Source organism: Hypanus sabinus, chromosome 16, assembly GCF_030144855.1.
Source record: "Hypanus sabinus isolate sHypSab1 chromosome 16, sHypSab1.hap1, whole genome shotgun sequence".
NCBI lineage: Eukaryota > Metazoa > Chordata > Chondrichthyes > Myliobatiformes > Dasyatidae > Hypanus > Hypanus sabinus.
This window is the reverse complement of record NC_082721.1, coordinates 20671238-20688734: the sequence shown is the minus strand read 5'-3', so window position 1 is coordinate 20688734 and position 17497 is coordinate 20671238.

Here is a 17497-nt window from a genome sequence, read left to right as displayed (position 1 = left end):
GTAACGAGAAATGAGCATGGTCTAGATGGTGCGGATACTTGAAGAAGGCAGCATGGCAGTGTAGTAGGACGGCACGGTAGCATAGTGGTTAGCACAACACCCTACAGTACCAGAGACCCAGGTTCAATTCCCACCACTGCCTGTAAGGAGTTTGTACCCTCTCCCCGTGACTGCGTGGGTTTCCTCCCACAGTCCAAAGCTGTACCAATTGGCAGGTTAATTGATCATTGTAAATTGTTCTGTGATTAGACTAGGCTTAAACTGGGTGGCACGGCTTGAAGGGTCGGAAGAAATATCACAATAAATAAATAAAGAAATAAATAATGGACGCTACTTTCCTGTGACAGGTTCCTTGTTATTACTGATAAATTTACACAACAAGTCAGCTGGAGATTTAAGCACTGGGTTTTTGAGTTCATATTTCATGCCTTGGAATCAAACCTTCAAACCTTATTCAGAGTTATCAACTGAGGTAAATTTAAAACTTTCTATAAAATGAATGCATCCACCAGACACTAGGATGCTGGAGACCTTGTGTTTATTCACTTGCAGGGTATGGACAGGCCAGCATTTAATCTCCATCCCAATTGCCTTTGAAGGTGGTGGTGAATGTTGAACTGCTGTGAACAATAAGATTATTATTATTGAGGTTTCTTCTGCTAAATTCTGGATTTTGATATAGCGGCAATAAAGCAATGGCGAACGTAACACATGCAACAGAGAGACAGTCACTGGCAGAGAATTGCAGAGCAATAGTGAAACTTTCAACAATGACCCAGTCAGAAGACACTTGAAGGAGCAGCAATGTTTACTGAGTTTTAATTGTGTACAATGTCCCATTAACAACAGTGGATCAGACAAAGAACAGTATATAGAAGAAGAATCAATGATTTTAGTATCACGAAGCAACATGCATGTAGTTGTAAGATTGAAGCTAAAATTAACAATCCTCATTTGTCACAGTGTTGTGATGCTGTTATCAAATTGACTAAAGGTATTCCCTTTACAGTATACCTTGATGGAAGTCACAAGATACATAGAGACAGGCTCTATCATTTGCTGGTTTGCTTTATTCCACCTTCTGTGGGAGAAATTAGACTGGGAATGCTGGATGTGTTAACTTGTAGTATTGATTACACAGCAAATGGAATTTTTAACCTAGTGAGTGACTTTTTCTTGGAAGGAAGGATTTCCATGGGAAAACCGCATTGGGTTATCATTAGATAAGCCTACTGCAAACATGGGGAGAATCAAAGGGCTCAAGAAACTTACTTTTGATCAAAATCAGAGGATATATGTGGAGGTTTGCTTATATCACCTGCTTAACCCATGAGCTGAGAAAGGGATTAGCAGTTCTGTCCATCGATTCCAGTTCTGTGGTGCCTGTTATTTTTAACTACCTTTCAGAGACTGGTACAACCAAGAGGGCTTTGAGCATTCTGAGTGGGAAGAGAAACACCTTTAAAGGGAAGACTCTTGGCTGTCACTGGATTGGTGTATTCTGTCAGCTGTTTGGTCTCAAATGATACAGAAATACACCACACAAAAAAACCCACAGATGTTACATGTGATTCAACATGCCAGCTCAAGACTAATTCCTCCCTGTATAAATATAACAATGCTGGTGGCACAAAGAGTGTTTAGTTATATTTTCATTTTAAAAAAAAAACATCTTCTTCCTGACCTTTAGGGAAGAAATTTGTCTTTCTATCTGGTTTGGTATATACTGTATCTGACTTCAGATCCACAGCAATGTTGTTAACTCTCTCTGAAGTGACTCAATTGTGTCAAGGTGTTCCCCCATTCTTTTCACAAGGACTTTTCACGATGGACAATGAATTGGTGGTCTTTCCAACATCACCTGCATACCACAAATAAGACTTAAACCATGAATTACTGAACAAGTGATTTCACAGCACGTAGAATTTTCCAAGACATCTCCAAACAGATTTACAATACTTGAGCTACCTTCAGCTTAGGTATAGAAAATTTTTCAAACCACATAGAGAACAGAATCTGATTGTTCCATTTACAATCCAACAATATCCAGGAGGTCAAATAGAATGGGCTGGTGCTGAGTTAGAGTAAAGTGATGAAAAATTTAACAGTATAATGCAAGGATGTTGTAGGGAATCTGAAAGACTCTGTTCCCCTTGGCAAAGAAGTCAAAGTTGAGAAGATGGAGAAGAAATCCATCTCGGAATGAACTGGTTAACCAGCAAAATATTACATGCAGCAAGCTGGTACAATATCTACATAAACAACAATCAGAAAAGTTTCAACCTTGAAATTATGCACAAAGACTGTATTTGCATTTTCCCAACGTCTGGTGAAGTTGCTTGGTAACTATGACACTGAATTCATAGAAGCAAGTTAGCTCTTAAAAAAATCCCAAAGCCAGTCACTATACACTTGGCATAAGAGGTTGTCACAGAGGTGAGAAAAAACATGAACTTGAGGTAAGGGGTTGAGGGTGAGGGAAATAATGGTCTCCTATCTGCTGACTATCTCCCACCCCATACAGTTATCTAGGACATGGAACCTCTTGTCTCATTTGACCACAAGCCCCAGAGTATGGGATTATCCAAGGCTAGTAATCATAGCGTTTTGCACCGAAGAACATAATCTAGCAAAGCTGTATGAAAATTATTAGCATGGCCAGTGTTTATTGCCTGTCCCTAAATGAGCTTGGGCTATTTCAGTGAGTATTTGGGAGTCAAACTATATGGGAGTGATTCTAGGGTCATGTGTTTTCCAGGCTGTTGTGATGCGAACAAAGTCATCGAGGGACACTGAAGCTAATGGATGTAAAAGTGTTTATTTAACACAAACGAGCAACAGGCATCATAATTTGATACATTCTTAGAAGAAGAGGCCTGCTCGACCCAATATTACCTGACATTTTATATGCTAAAGATCAAAGGTAACAGCCAGACAACTTTACAGTTACAGTGTATCTATAACGCTTCCTTTGAATTACATATAGTTTTCACCTCCTTCTTCGCGCCCACGCTCCTGACACCCAAAATAAATGTTAATCCCCGTTGACTCCAGGCCACATTCATGCATATGCAGGCATCTGAGGTCCAAGTGAAGTGATTCTTTGTTTTGCAATTGATCCCAACATGCAGCTCCAGGAAACTCATTGTTCAGAGCAGCATTTTAAATTCAATCTGCAATCCACCTTCAAATCTGAATCACTCCCATGCAGCTTGACTCCCAAATACTGCTGTTGAACTTAATATTTGCTATATACCCCTACTCCAGAATATGCCCGTAGGAACAGATTTTCCTTTCTCATAGATATCAGATAGGTTTTCATGACAATTCAGCACATTCTTCGTCACTGTTACTGATTCTCTTTTGTTAAAAATCCTTTCTTTGATTGACTTAATTTAAACTCCCTGGGGGCTCTGGAGGGACTTAAATTTATGCCTTGGGTCCAGGAACTTCTTTCCTGATAGCACCGTGGAAGTATTTAAAAGAGTGATTGCTTGAATTGAAGAAGCAAATTCCCCACCACCTTCTCAAGGGCAATTAGAGATGGATAATAGCTGTTGCCTAGATTCTAAACTATGAATAAAGAAATTAAAATCAGACCATTCCTCCAGATTATTAACTCAGAAGACTGGCCTTATTGCAACTTTACATTCTGGAAATGAAAATCAGCCAGGTTAGGTTGAGCTGAGAAGGTTCCTTAAGGACTAATTGCATCTTTAATGAAACTTCAGCAGCTTTTTGTTAATAATTTTTCCAGATTTATTGAGTCTGGTTAAATTAACCTGGGATATCTCAATACTGCTCTTAGGAGGTCATGGGTCAATTTGTCAGCATTAATTTGCACAGTATGGAACAGAGCACTTCAATTACAATTAACACATCCAAGTTCAGAAAAGGGAATGCATTCAGGATGAAGGCGTGGACAGCATAATGTATTGATTGAAATAATGAAATGGGGAAAGAAGACTTATTCTGAGGTATAGGGATCAGACAAGTATTGTGCCAAGAAAAACTGCCAGAACATTAGGCACTTGAAACATCCAGCATTCTGCAGAGAGAGAAAAATCAAGTTCAAATTTAATTGTCATTCAACTGCACACACAAATAGATTCAAACAAAACTACAGTCATCAAAACAAGGAAGTAATGCGCCTTATGTTTTTGATTTCTCCAGCCAGGAAGATTGCAGTGGTTGTTCTGCAGAAATCAAGACTTTTTACCTTTAAAAAAATTGAAACAGTCAAAGACAATTTATTATCAAAGTACGTGCACATCACTTGAGATTAATTTTCTTGCAGGCATTCACAATTGATACAAAGAATCAATGTAAAACTACACACAAACAAACATGGATAAACAACTAAGTTCAAGTTCAAGTTGAATTCTCATTCAACCATATGTGACTACACCCAAATACAACAGCGTTCCTCTGGGGCCAAGGTGCAGAACACAGTGTGAACAATCACAGACAGCACACTGAATACCAATGAACCAGTGAAGTGGACTTGCAGTATTCTACATTACTGATGTCCAACAGTACCTTGAGATCGCAAAAAACATAGTCAGTTCACCACTTCTGACACCTTCTTCCATGGGTGCCTGTGAAGGCGGTGTGTAGGCCTCCGTTAGTTCCCGATACACCTTGCACCTTGGAAAGTTTCCAGGGCGCAAGCCTGGGCAAGGTGTTTTTTAATGGAAGACCAGCAGTTGCCCAAGCTGCAAGCCTCCCCTCTCCACGCCATCACGGTTGTCCAAGGGAAAGGCATTAGGACCCATATAGCTTGGCACAGAGCAATGTGTGGTTAAGTGCCTTGCTCAAGGACACACACGCAAGCCTCAGCCAAGGCTCGAACTAGCGACCTTCAGATCACTAGATGAATGCCTTAACCACTTGGTCACGCGCCAACACAAGTAGAAGGCGGAAACACACTGCAAAACAAGTCCAGCTCCAATACTATTGAGCAAGTAGACCTGCAGTACTTGATGTTCTTAATACTCAGCAGCATCTTGTAATCGCAATAAAGACACAACCAATGAACAATTATACCTTTAACCTTTCAGGTCCATGCCTCTCCATCAGAACTGGAAAAGTATGTTTTTGATTGGAAACAGGGGGATTGGTAGAGAGAATAACAGGAGATAGGCAGGTCAAAGTTGTCCAGGTGACATAATGTTATTGGAGCTTCCTGTTTAATAGATGAAAGAAGGTGGCCACAGAGAGAATTTTAAAAAAGCCAAACAAAAAGCATACTGTAACAGTGAAGAGCAGAACGCAGTAAATATTGAAACTCTGAAACAAAATCTGTTTTTATTAAATTTTATTAAACTCCATCATTCCTGATGCAAGGCTTTGGCCTGCAATGTTGAGAATTCCTTTACCCTCACAGATGCTGCTCGACTGCTGAGTTCCTCCAGCAGATAGTTTGTTGCTCCAGATTCCAGCATCTGCAGGTTTGCATGTCTCCTCTCTATCGTAGTTGTCAGGGCTCTCAACCACAAGACCATTTGTGCATTTGCGCTCACATCGTCCTCCCAGTCAGAGAAAGGATAGTTTTAATTCTAGCCTTCCATTTTACCAGCGTTCAGGTTCAAGTGATCAAATGTTTTCTTGTTTGTATCTTATGATTTCTGTGGAAAGAAAAGATCAGCAAAATTTCTGTTTTGCTGAGCTTTCCATAAGAATTAGGCTATTCAGTCTGTTGAATCTGTTCTGCCATTCAATGAAGGCTGATTTGTTATCCCTCTCCACCACATTCTCCTGCCAGTTACAGCTTTTTACTTCAAGGCCATAGAGATGAGAGGAGGTCCCATTGAGACGGTAGGCGTGCTATTTTGCACTTGAAGCGTGGTGACACTTGCAGGCTGTCCCTAGCACAATCCTTGGACTGTGTTGGTCATTGACGCAAAATGATGCACTTCACTGTATGATTTGGTGTTTCGATGCTCATGTGACAACTAAAGTTAATCTTTTAACTTCAGGGCATTCAGTCTCTCAACCCTAATTCACTGTTTAATGAGATGATTGAATGGTGAGCTGACTATACACTTGCCTCTGTCATATACCTTTTAATTAGGGAGGATCCATCAATCTCAGATTTAACATTAATCAGCCTCGATTGCCATTAGCTAAAGAAAGTTACTAATTTTTACTACTGTTTGCATTAGAAATGCTCCTTGACTTCACTTAGTTTTCCATTTACTTTTTCCTGGGATCAGAAGAGCAGACTGCATAATCTTAGCCAATTTCTTTCTGTAATGGATATTAGTAACCAAATGGGTTTTTAAGTTAACTCTGTCGTGTCATGCCTGTCATTATGGAAGCAGGCTTTTTCCATTCCAGATTTTAATTACATAAATTTTTATGTCCAAATCAACAGCTAGGGCAACTAGTTATTACATTAGTAATATAGCCACACGTTACCATATAAATTATTTCTGATTATAGCTCCTCATAATATCGGCTTTGTATAATGCTGCATTCCTAGTTTCTGTAATCCACCTATCTTGCCATTAACTTGTTCTCTTTCTGGTACTTCTCCATTCTATTACTCATCACTATGTCTTTCCACATTTCTCCTGCCGCCTAGACTTGACTTCATGTCTAACCTCAGTGTCTTTCCCTCACAGAGAAAACTTGCCTGGGAAAATACAAAGGCATAAAATTGCTGCATTCTTTCTCATAATGGAAAGGAGATTGTAACTGAGGCTACGGGAAAACAATTAACGTCTGTTTACATCATAATTCTGTTATTATTTTGATACTTAAAAGCTCCATTTAATAAAAAAATGTGTTAATACATACAGAATGGGGCTTGGATTATGCCTGATTAAGAATACCCTCACAGCTGCCCAGCTTGGTGCTTGTGCCTGAAGTGCGTGGTATTAAATTAGCTGCTCAACGCTTGTGCTTGCCTAATGTTTCTCACATGTGAGTGTGCTCTAGGTGTTCGATGGAGAAATGATTAGAATCTGCAACCGAACAGCCTGGGTCAACTCCACATTATCTTCACTGAATAATTCAGAGGTAAATGCATAGCAAATGCGAATTTGTGGTTGCGATTAAGTGAGACTGGGCTGCACAACCCAATGCCAGGAAAATGGCCAGTCTGAGAAATTACAACCAGTTCCTACATCCAGATTTTGGAAATGTGTTAATTAACAGGCGTCCCACATACACGTCCCTGCTTTAATCTCATTAACTACACTTGGTTTCACTAAACCCAGGGCTCACCTGCTCTCTCAGGTAGTAGTAATAAATACAACAGCAGCGTACAACCTGAAGAAGTGCAGAGTTGCTCTCTCTACTGTCTGCAATATTTTGCCCACTATCAATTCTACTCAGTCATGATTGGAAGTCTGCTGTATGCATCGTCCATGAGGATCACAACCTTGTGGTTTGGAGGCTTGCATGCCTCAATGACCCGGAGGGCTATGTTGGCTGGAGTCAGGGCTTCATGCTTTGGCTCTTGGTAGGGTCACCCATGCTAAATAGGTCAAAGGGTAGAGGCCAGACTAAGGGTAGTCCACCAGTCATCCAGGTTTTGGGGTTCCACTCAGGCCTACAACCCTGACCGGTAAAACAAAATTGTATTGAAAACAACAATGAAGAGTCCTTCTACTTTACTTTATTGTCACCAAACAATTGATACTAGAGCGTCCAATCGTCACAGCGATATTTGATTCTGCGCTTCGCGCTCCCTGAAGTATAAATCAAAGTAAATATAATACAAATTTAAATTATAAATCATAATTAGAAAATAGAAAAGGGAAAGTAAGGTAGTGCAAGTCTGGTCCGGATATTTGGAAGGTTCGGCCCAGATCCGGGTCAGGATCTGTTCAGCAGTCTTATCACAGTTTGAAAGAAGCTGTTCCCAAATCTGGCCATACGAATCTTCAAGCTCCCGAACCTTCTCCCGGAGGGAAGAGGGACAAAGAAGTGTGTTGGCTGTGTGGGTCGTGTCCTTGATTATCCTGGCAGCACTGCTCCGACAGCGTGCGGTGTAAAGTGAGTCCAAAGACGGAAGCTTGGTTTGAGTGATGTACATCTGAGTGGGACGGTATTCCTGAGTCTTCAACCAGGACTTACATGACCAACGGTAGTGAAAACTGAGAGGAAGTTATTAATATAACTTCCTGATCACCTCCAGAGATGGAGGACCTTTGTGGTCTTAAACACCAGCTGTGGAATAGGGAGCTGGATGCAAATTGACTGCTACACTGCTTATTGACCATAAGTAAAAGTATTTAATGGACATCCTGAAGTCCATAAGACATAGGAGCATAATTACGCCATTCAGTCCATCGAGTCTGTCCGTCATCCAATAATGACTGATTTATTTTTCCTCTCAACCCCATTCTCCTGCCTTTACCCCATAACCTTTGACACACTTATCAATCAAATACCAATCAACCTCCACTTTAAATATACCTAGTAACTTGGCCTCCACCCCATCTGTGGCAAAGAATTCCACAGGTTATGAAAGAGTCATGGCATTCATAGAAGATGCTATACAAAATGGAGAGACAATACTAAAATCTAAGGTGCAAAGGACTAGGGAGCCCTCGTGCAGGATTCCCTAAAGGTTAATTTGTTAACTTGCAGGTTGAGTCCATGGAGAGGAAGGCAAATGCAATGTTAGCATTCATTTCAAGAGGACTCGAATAAAAAAAGCAAGGATGTAATCTAGAAACTTTATAAAGAGGGTGAGGCCTCATTTGGAGTACTGTATTATGAGCAGGTTTGGGCCCCTTATCTTAGAAAGGATGTGCTGAAACTGGAGAGGGTTCAAAGGAGGTTCATGAAAATGAATCCAGGATAGAATGGCTTGCCATATGGAGAGTGTTTGGTGGCTCTGAACCTGTACTCACTGGAATTCAGAACAATGAGGGATAACCTCATTGAAACCTATGGAATGGAGAAAAGAACAAACACGAGGAAATCTGCAGATGCTGGAAATTCAAACAAAAACGCACACAAAATGCTGGTATAGCACAGCAGGCTAAACAACTTCTCCCAATGAATGGAGAAAAGCCTTGTTAGAGTGGATGTGAAGAGGATGTTTCCTATGGTGAGAGAGTCTACAACCAGAGAACACAGCCTCAGAATAAAATGGAGTCCTTTGAGAATGGAGATGAATCAGAATCAGAATCAGGTTTATTATCACCGGCGTGTGATGTGAAATTTGTTAACTTAGCAGCAGCAGTTCAATGCAATACATAATATGGAATAAATAAATAAATAAATAAATAGATTTTATTCCGTGTACTTTATACAGTATACATATATTGAATAGATCAGCATATGTGCAAAAATAGAAATAGTGTATATTTAAAAACTGAGGTAGTGTCCAAGGATTCAATTTCCATTTAGGAATCGGATGGCAGAGGGGAAAAAACTGTTTTTGAATCGTTGAGTGTGTCCCTTCAGGCTTCTGTACCTCCTACCTGATGGTAACAGTGAGAAAAGGGCATGCCCTGGGTGCTGGAAGTCCTTAATAATGGACGCTGCCTTTCTGAGACACTGCTCCCTAAAGATGTCCTGGGTACTTTGTAGGCTAGTACCCAAAATAGAGCAGACTAGATTTACAACCCTCTGCAGCTTCTTTCGGTTCTGTGCAGTAGCCCCTCTATACCAGATAGTGATGCAGCCTGTCAGAATGCTCTCCATGGTACAAGTACTGACGTTTTTGAGTGCATTTGTTGACATGCCAAACCTCTTCAAGCTCCTAATAAAGAATAGCCACTGTTTTGCCTTCTTTATAACTACATCGATATGTTGGGACCAGGTTAGACCTTCAGAGATCTTGACACTGAGGAACTTGAAGCTGCTCATTCTCTCCATTTCTGATCCCTCTATGAGGATTGGAATTGTGGTGAACTACATATACCTGTCTGGACACCCCCTCCCCCCGACTGCTCCTGTGGCTCCTCCCACAGACCCCTGTATAAAGGCGATTGGTCTCCCTCAGTTTCCAGGATGTTGTGTGATGGTCTCTTGCTGCTGACAGTGCTTTCTTCCAGCTAATAAAAGCCTATCTCTCACCTCACGTCTCCGAGAGTTATTGATGGTGCATCAGGAATGTTTTCCTTCATCTTACCCTTTTTGAAGTCCACAATCAGCTCTTTTGTCTTATTGACGTTGAGTGCCATCTTGTTGCTGTGGCACCACTCCATTAGTTGGTATATCTCACTCCTGTACACCCTCTCGTCACCACCTGAGACTCTACCAACAATGGTTGTATCATCAGCAAATTTATAGATGGTATTTGAGCTATGCCTAACCACACAGTCACGGGTATATAGAGAGTAGAGCAGTGGGCTAAGCGCACACCCCTGAGGTGCACCAGTGTTGAGCGCCAGTAAGGAGGAGATGTTATCACTAATCTGCACAGATTGTGGTTTTCTGGTTAGGAAGCTGAGCATCCAGTTGCAGAGGAAGGTACAGAGGCCCAGGTTCTGCAACTTTTCAATCAGGATTGTGGGATTTGAGTACAGGAGCAGGGAGGTTCTACTGCAGTTGTACAAGGCCTTGGTGAGACCGCACCTAGAGTATTGTGTGCAGTTTTGGTTCCCTAATCTGAGGAAAGACATTCTTGCCATAGAGGGAGTACAAAGAAGGTTTACCAGATTGATTCCTGGGATGGCAGGACTCATATGAAGAAAGACTGGATCAACCAGGCTTATACTCACTGGAATTTAGAAAATTGAGGGGGCATCTTATTGAAATGTATAAAATTCTAAAGGGATTGGACAGGCTAGATGCAGGAAGATTGTTTCTGATGTTGGGGAAGTCCAGAACGAGGGGTCACAGTTTAAGGATAAAGGGGAAGCCTTTTAGGACCGAGATGAGGAAAAACTTCTTCACACAAAGAGTGGTGAACCTGTGGAATTCTCTGCCACAGGAAACAGTTGAGGCCGGTTCATTGGCTATATTTAAGAGAAAGTTAGATATGGCCCTTGTGGCTAAAGGGATTGGGGGGGGGGGGTATGGAGAGAAAGCAGGTACCGGGTTTTGAGTTAAATGATCAGCCATGATCATACTGAATGGCGGTGCAGGCTCGAAGGGCAGAATGGCCTACTCCTGCTCCTATTTTCTATGTTTTCTATGTGGGAATGATGGTGTGTTGTGCTCTCCTGAAGGAATTTCTTATCCAGAAAGTGGTAAATCTGTGGTATTCTTTGCCACAACCTGCTGTGAAGCTGTGACGGCCAAGTCCTTATGTATATTTCAGGCAGAGGTTGATAGGTTCTTGCCTGGTCAGGGCATGTAGGGATACAGGGTGAGGCAGAAGATTGGGACTGAGAGGAAAATTCAATCAGCTATGATAAAATGGCAGAGCACACTCGATAGGCCAAATGGTCTAATTCTGCTCCTGTATCTTATCTTATCTTATGGTCTTAAAATCAAGGTAGACTTTGTTGTCATATGCAAAAGTGCGAGTATGCACAGGTGCAATGAAAATCTTGGCTTTCAGCATAATCACAGGCACATAGCATTATACAGACAACTTTCACAAGAAAAAACATAAATTATACGCAATTTTTACAAGGAGGAAAACATTTGGAACAAGAAAGCAAAGCAACCCGCTCAAAACGCTGGAAGAACTCAGCAGGCCAGGCAGCATCTATGGAAATGAATAAATAGTTGACATTGCAGGCTGAGACCCTTCTTCAGGACTGTAAAGGAAGGGGAAAGATGCCAGAATTAAAAGGTGGGTGAGGACAAGGAGGCTAGCTGGGAGGTGATAGTTGAAGCCAGGTGGGTGCGAAAGGTCAAGGGTTGAAGAAGAAGGAATCTGATAGGAGAGGAGAGTGAACTATAGGAGAAAGAAAGGATGCTACTGGAGATACGTTGGGTACCCATTTTATTAACACTTAGCAGAAAATATTGGCAGTCTTGTTCATTGAAGCATGCTACACAACTGTCATTGATTCCATCCTCATATCCCACTTTACATCAGTGAACAAGCTTTTTTCCACTCAGGCTGGGTGAGGCTAGAAAAAGAGCTGGGGATTAAGAGTTAAATGTTTAGGGGAACATGAGAAGGAACTTCTTCACTCAGCAGGTGGAACAAGCTGCCAGTGGAAGTAGTGAACGCAGGTGCGATTTCAACATTTAAGAGAAGTTTGGATACGTAGATGGATGGGAGGGTTATGGAGGGCTATGGTCCAGTTGCAGATCAATGGTACGAGGCAGAATAATTGTTCAGCATGAAGTAGATGGGCAGAAGGGCATGTTTCTGTGCTGTGACACTCTATGACTCTATGGAAGTCCTTGGCCAACTGTTCTCACCTCAACATACACGTACATGTAAGTGTACCTTTAAGAACTGAATCTACCATGTGGTGTGACTTTTAACACATTGTTGTCCAAGATACTTTGGAGGTTGAGTGTTCACAACATTCAAGAAAGGACTTCAGGATCAGAATCAGAATCAAATTTAGTATCACTGGCATAGCTGTGAAATTTTTTGTAATTTGTTGCCTTCTTAGTACTTCCACCTCTATTATATTCCTCAGTAAACAGCAACACTAAAGACCATAAGACCCTAAAACATAGGAGCAGAAATAGGCCATTTGTCCCACTGACTCTGTTCTGCCTGTCCATCTTTGCTGATTTATTATCACTCTCAACCCTTTTTTCCTGCCTTTTCCCCATAATCTTTGACACCCTTAATGAAGAGCCTATAGACTTTGCCCGATAGTTGAATAGGAAAAGGACCACAATGAAAGATCTGTCTTTTGACACATTTTTTAAAAAATTATATTTTCTTTTAAGGACAACCATATCACCTGCCCTAGAAATACACCGTCAACTAATCATAGCTAACTCACATGATTATCACAGTCGCAAATGAATTGATTGTTTCTAACACTTGATTCCTGTTCCTAAATAGAAAAAATGTAGGCAGGTTTGCAAACATTTAGACATGCTCTTATGCAATACCTCTCCAAACCAAAATCCGGTTTGCTATGTTTCAGTCAGAGCCATTTTATGGCGGAATCCTCTGTTAGCTGTCACCATGTGGCTAACCTCTTGGCTCTCTTGAGGAAGATCTGACCCACCATCTGTCTGTCTGCTGCTTTTTTTTGAGCAAGTCCACAGCACCACCTCACCTTTCTCTAGCCACCAGATGTTAATGGGGGGGGGGGGTGAGGGGAAACTAAACTTTCCAAATAAAGTTCTACAGTAGCTCCTGAAAGCCATTTGCAGCCTGCCTTAGTTCCTTTGACTCCAGATCACCAATCAGCCTCAGGATTCTTGGCCAGCTGCAGGTCGATGGAGAACATGTTCATGATGCCACATACGTATATTTTTATCACTCCTTTGAAAAGGGCACAACATTTTTTATTGGTCAAATTAAATTAAAGACAAAACCTTTTTCATTGTTTAATAATGCAATTAATACTGCGATTAATGTGAGATTAATTTTTTTAACACTTGATTATTTTTTTCACTTCACTTGACAACTATAATTTAAAATGCCTAAAAGGCAATAGATTGAACAGAAGGGCAGTAACTGAAGTAACGTTAGTAAATGCAGAATTTGTTTTGAGCAACACATGGAGAATTGGATTTGTGAGGAGGTGCTGGATGGTCACAGAAGTTAATTTTCAGAGGGGAAACTCAACCGAGGTCTTGTGTTTCGGCACCAATAGTTGAGCTGAGTATTAAAATTCTTTCTGGCATCTTAAAGAAAATATAGAGGGCATTCTCTTTTAATATTTAATCGTTCTTCTGAATTTATTACTTATTAATTGCAGACCCCTTAACTCTTTGTGGGGACTTTCATGTGGGCAACATGGTTAAATGGAACATACATGAAGAAGAAAGGCAATATGAGGAGATCTGCAGATGCTGGAAATTCAAACAACACGCACAAAATGCTGGTGGAACGCAGCAGCAGGCCAGGCAGCATCTATAGGAAGAAGTGCAGTCGACGTTTCGGGCCAAGACCCTTCACCAGGACTAACTGAAAGAAGGGTCTCGGCCCGAAATGTCGACTGTACTTCTTCCTATAGATGCTGCCTGGCCTGCTGCGTTCCACCAGCATTTTGTGCGTGTTGTATGAAGAAGAAAGGATTTGGTTGATTAGAAAGGGATTGGTTTGCTTATTGCAAATGCTCTTACACGATATAGAGTATTAATTAAATTAGTTTACAAGAATCATGTAGACTAAACACGGCAGGTTAGTGTGCACCACAAGCATCATTCCCAAATGATCTCTTTGTAAGTTTTCACTTCACAAGTTCCTCCACCTGCTTGTAGAAACCACGGGGGAAATCTGCATTAAGCTTCTGATTACTTTGGTTTTTACTCTGAGTTGCTGTGATCCAGGGCCAGCCAGGAGTTGGGGAGAGGATGAAATCCAGACAGAGGTTCCAACTTCTAAATGCTATCCTGAACAATCCTGCAAAGGGGATGTCCATGGTGGGTGCAAAGACAGAGGAGGCAGGTTTGGCTCAGTTCCACCTCTTGCTGCCAATTGCCATCCACAAGTAAAGGGAACAAGGCTTTAATAAATAGCCAGCCCCTGTGCAAACGATCGAGACAATCCTAGTCATTAGTGAGTGATCTGGAATCTGGATCCCCCATAAACCTCATCAGCCACACCAGAACCCATAGAAGTGGAATAGGAGCAAGTCATTCTCAACCTAGATGAACAGTCTTAACATTGCTTAACCAGTTCAGTGCTGGAAGAAATGGCAAGGCATTGGTACAGTTTAAAAATCTGGAATTTAATTGAAATCTGCCTGATTGTAGCAGATGAGCTGTCCATTCAGTGGTCACCTTGTCCAAGATAATGAACTAAGAAAGGTCAAGCAAATTGCCTTTAAATAAGAAAATAGAGATTTCTAATTTGATAGTGTCTTGGAGCCCCAAGATTTTCCCAAAGAACTTGAAAGTGAATTAAATTATTTTTTTAACATGTAGCCACATTTTACTCCTGCCATAACCAATTCCTTTGAATTGAATCAGCACGGTAGTGTTGTGGCTAGCACAACACCTTACAGTACCAGCGACCTGGGTTCAATTCCCGCTGCTATCCGTAAGGAGTTTATACACTCTCTTCATGACCACTTGGGTTTTCTCCCACAGTCCAAAAAATATACTGGTTGCTAGGCTAATTGGTCATTGTAAATTGTCCCGTGATTAGGCTCGGGTTAAATCGGGTGTTGCTGGGCAGTGCAGCTGACAGTGCTGGAAAGCCTATTACATGCTGTATGTCAATAAATAAACAAACAAACAAATAAATAAATAAAAGTCATGGATGGTCACGGGCAAAGCTTGCAAGTAAAAAAGCCAGTCAGGTAAACTTGCAGCAGCACCAATGGAATTTTATATCAATGAAGGTCTCCACCTTTGGAGTTAGCCTGCCTGGGTGAAGTAACCAAAAATGATTCTGCGCCTGTAAAAAGTTTGCAAGATCATGACTGGTTTAGGTTGGGTCACAGAGGGAAGCTGTTCCCATTAGTCAGTGGTTGAAGGTTTCGGCAATAGATACCAGAGGGATGTGACAAAATGCTGAATCGAAAGCAGACATAGCCCTGACAGCTTTGATTGTCCTTATTGGAAACTGAGAGGTATCTGTAAAGCTTTTCTGTAAAACCAAAGGAAACTTGAGACTTTCAAAAGGGAATTTGCTAGGGGTAAAGAACCGAGAATTGGGTGTCACAGAATTTCCAGTCAAATAGTTGATGGGTCAAATGGCCTCCTTCTGCAAATTCACCATTCTGCGTGTAATGAAAAATATCTTCATCACCCTTTCCGTTTCTTTTGCCAATTAATTTCAATCTGTATTTTGTTTTGATTAACCAGCTATTTCTTTTTATTTATTCTTTCAAAACAGATGTTGGAAACAACTTGCAAACAACTCAAGTGGCCAACATGAGCAGATGTTAGTGTCCCGATTTAGGATGCATCCACCAATTGAGACATTTTTTTTAAGAACCACACAATTCAAACAAAACTTTCCATTGGATGAGGATCATAAGCATCAGCCTGGAAAACTGTTTCCCGGGACTTCGGTGCCAGAATACCAGAGCTAGAGGGTGGAGACAAGCCACAAGGTTGACCGTAAACCTACTCTTCCATTCAAGTGAGGAACGTTGGAGCAGAACAACTGAATATAATGAGATAGCAAAGGTTTAACATCATCAGCAGGATGCTGGTTTGCATAAATCTCTTTTCTGTTTTACCCTTACCAACTGCATAAAAATTAATTACTGATTTGCATTTGTACAGTGACCAGAATAATAACAAGTCCCAGCCCTGCTTGCTATCGTAATGATATCATTCAGTTGATCCATAGAAATGAGAGAAAATCTCAATTCGTTGTGAGGTGGTCCAGTGTATCCCAGCCATCTTTTATTATTTAGTAGCTGTTCACATAGTATTCAAAATACAGCAGCACATTCAGTTTCAGTATAACAGTACACGCTAGGCCCTGTGGTAACCAAAGCTGTCATGCAAAATTTAACATTAAGCACTGTGCAGAGATGTCAGGACCAATGACAGAAGCTTAATCAACAAGTCGAGTTTAAGGAGTGTGTCAAGGAGAGAAAGATAGAATTGGGGTTTAAGGATGTGGCTTTTACAATGGTGAAGTGATGACAAACGGAATTATTAGAAGACTATTTATACATATATTAACTATAACATTGCCAGAGAAAAAATATATTCAAAGTACCCCAGGTATGACAATTTATGTGGTCTGAAGTACTTTGACAATAGAGTGCATACTTGTGTGCTTAATGTTGCATGAAAGAATGAAGATGTTTAGAAATTCAGTTGGGTTTTTTTAATCAGAATTCTAAAGCAGGCTTATAGCTATATAAACCTGAAAAGATAAATTGGTTTCAAGAATGAGCAGTTAACATGTATCCATTACTTTTTCATTTTTCTTTTTTTTTGTAATGAATGAACTCCCAAATCTAAATTCAGGAGAAGTTTAAAATTAATGGCCAATATTAAAGAATATTTCAATGGCACATCTAACAACCTAAGAATATCTCAAAGCACTTTACTAACAATGAAGTACTTTTGAAATGTAATCCTTGCCCTAAAATAAGATATCTTCTTACTGCCCTTTATGTTGCTGGCGTTTAGGGCAGCAATGAATGTCCTCCATCTCGGTCAGTCCCTACCACTGCACACAGATATAGAAGGATTCTTCATTGCTGTTTTCGTAACAAAATATGTTTGACCAGTCAGGGTTGTTAGCCCTGAGCTGAACCCCTGAACCTGGAGGGCTGGTGAACCACTCTTAGTCTGGCCTCTACTCTTTGACCTGTTTGGCATAGGTGACCCTACCAAGAACCAAAGCACAAGGTCCCGACTCTAGCCAACGTAGCTCTCCAGATCATTGAGGCACACAAGCCTCCAAGCCCGACAACAAGGTTGTGGTCCTCTTGAAGGTAAAATAGGAAATGCAGGAGCAAATTTGCACTCAGCAATATCCTACAAGTAGCACTGTAACAATGACCAAATAATCTGA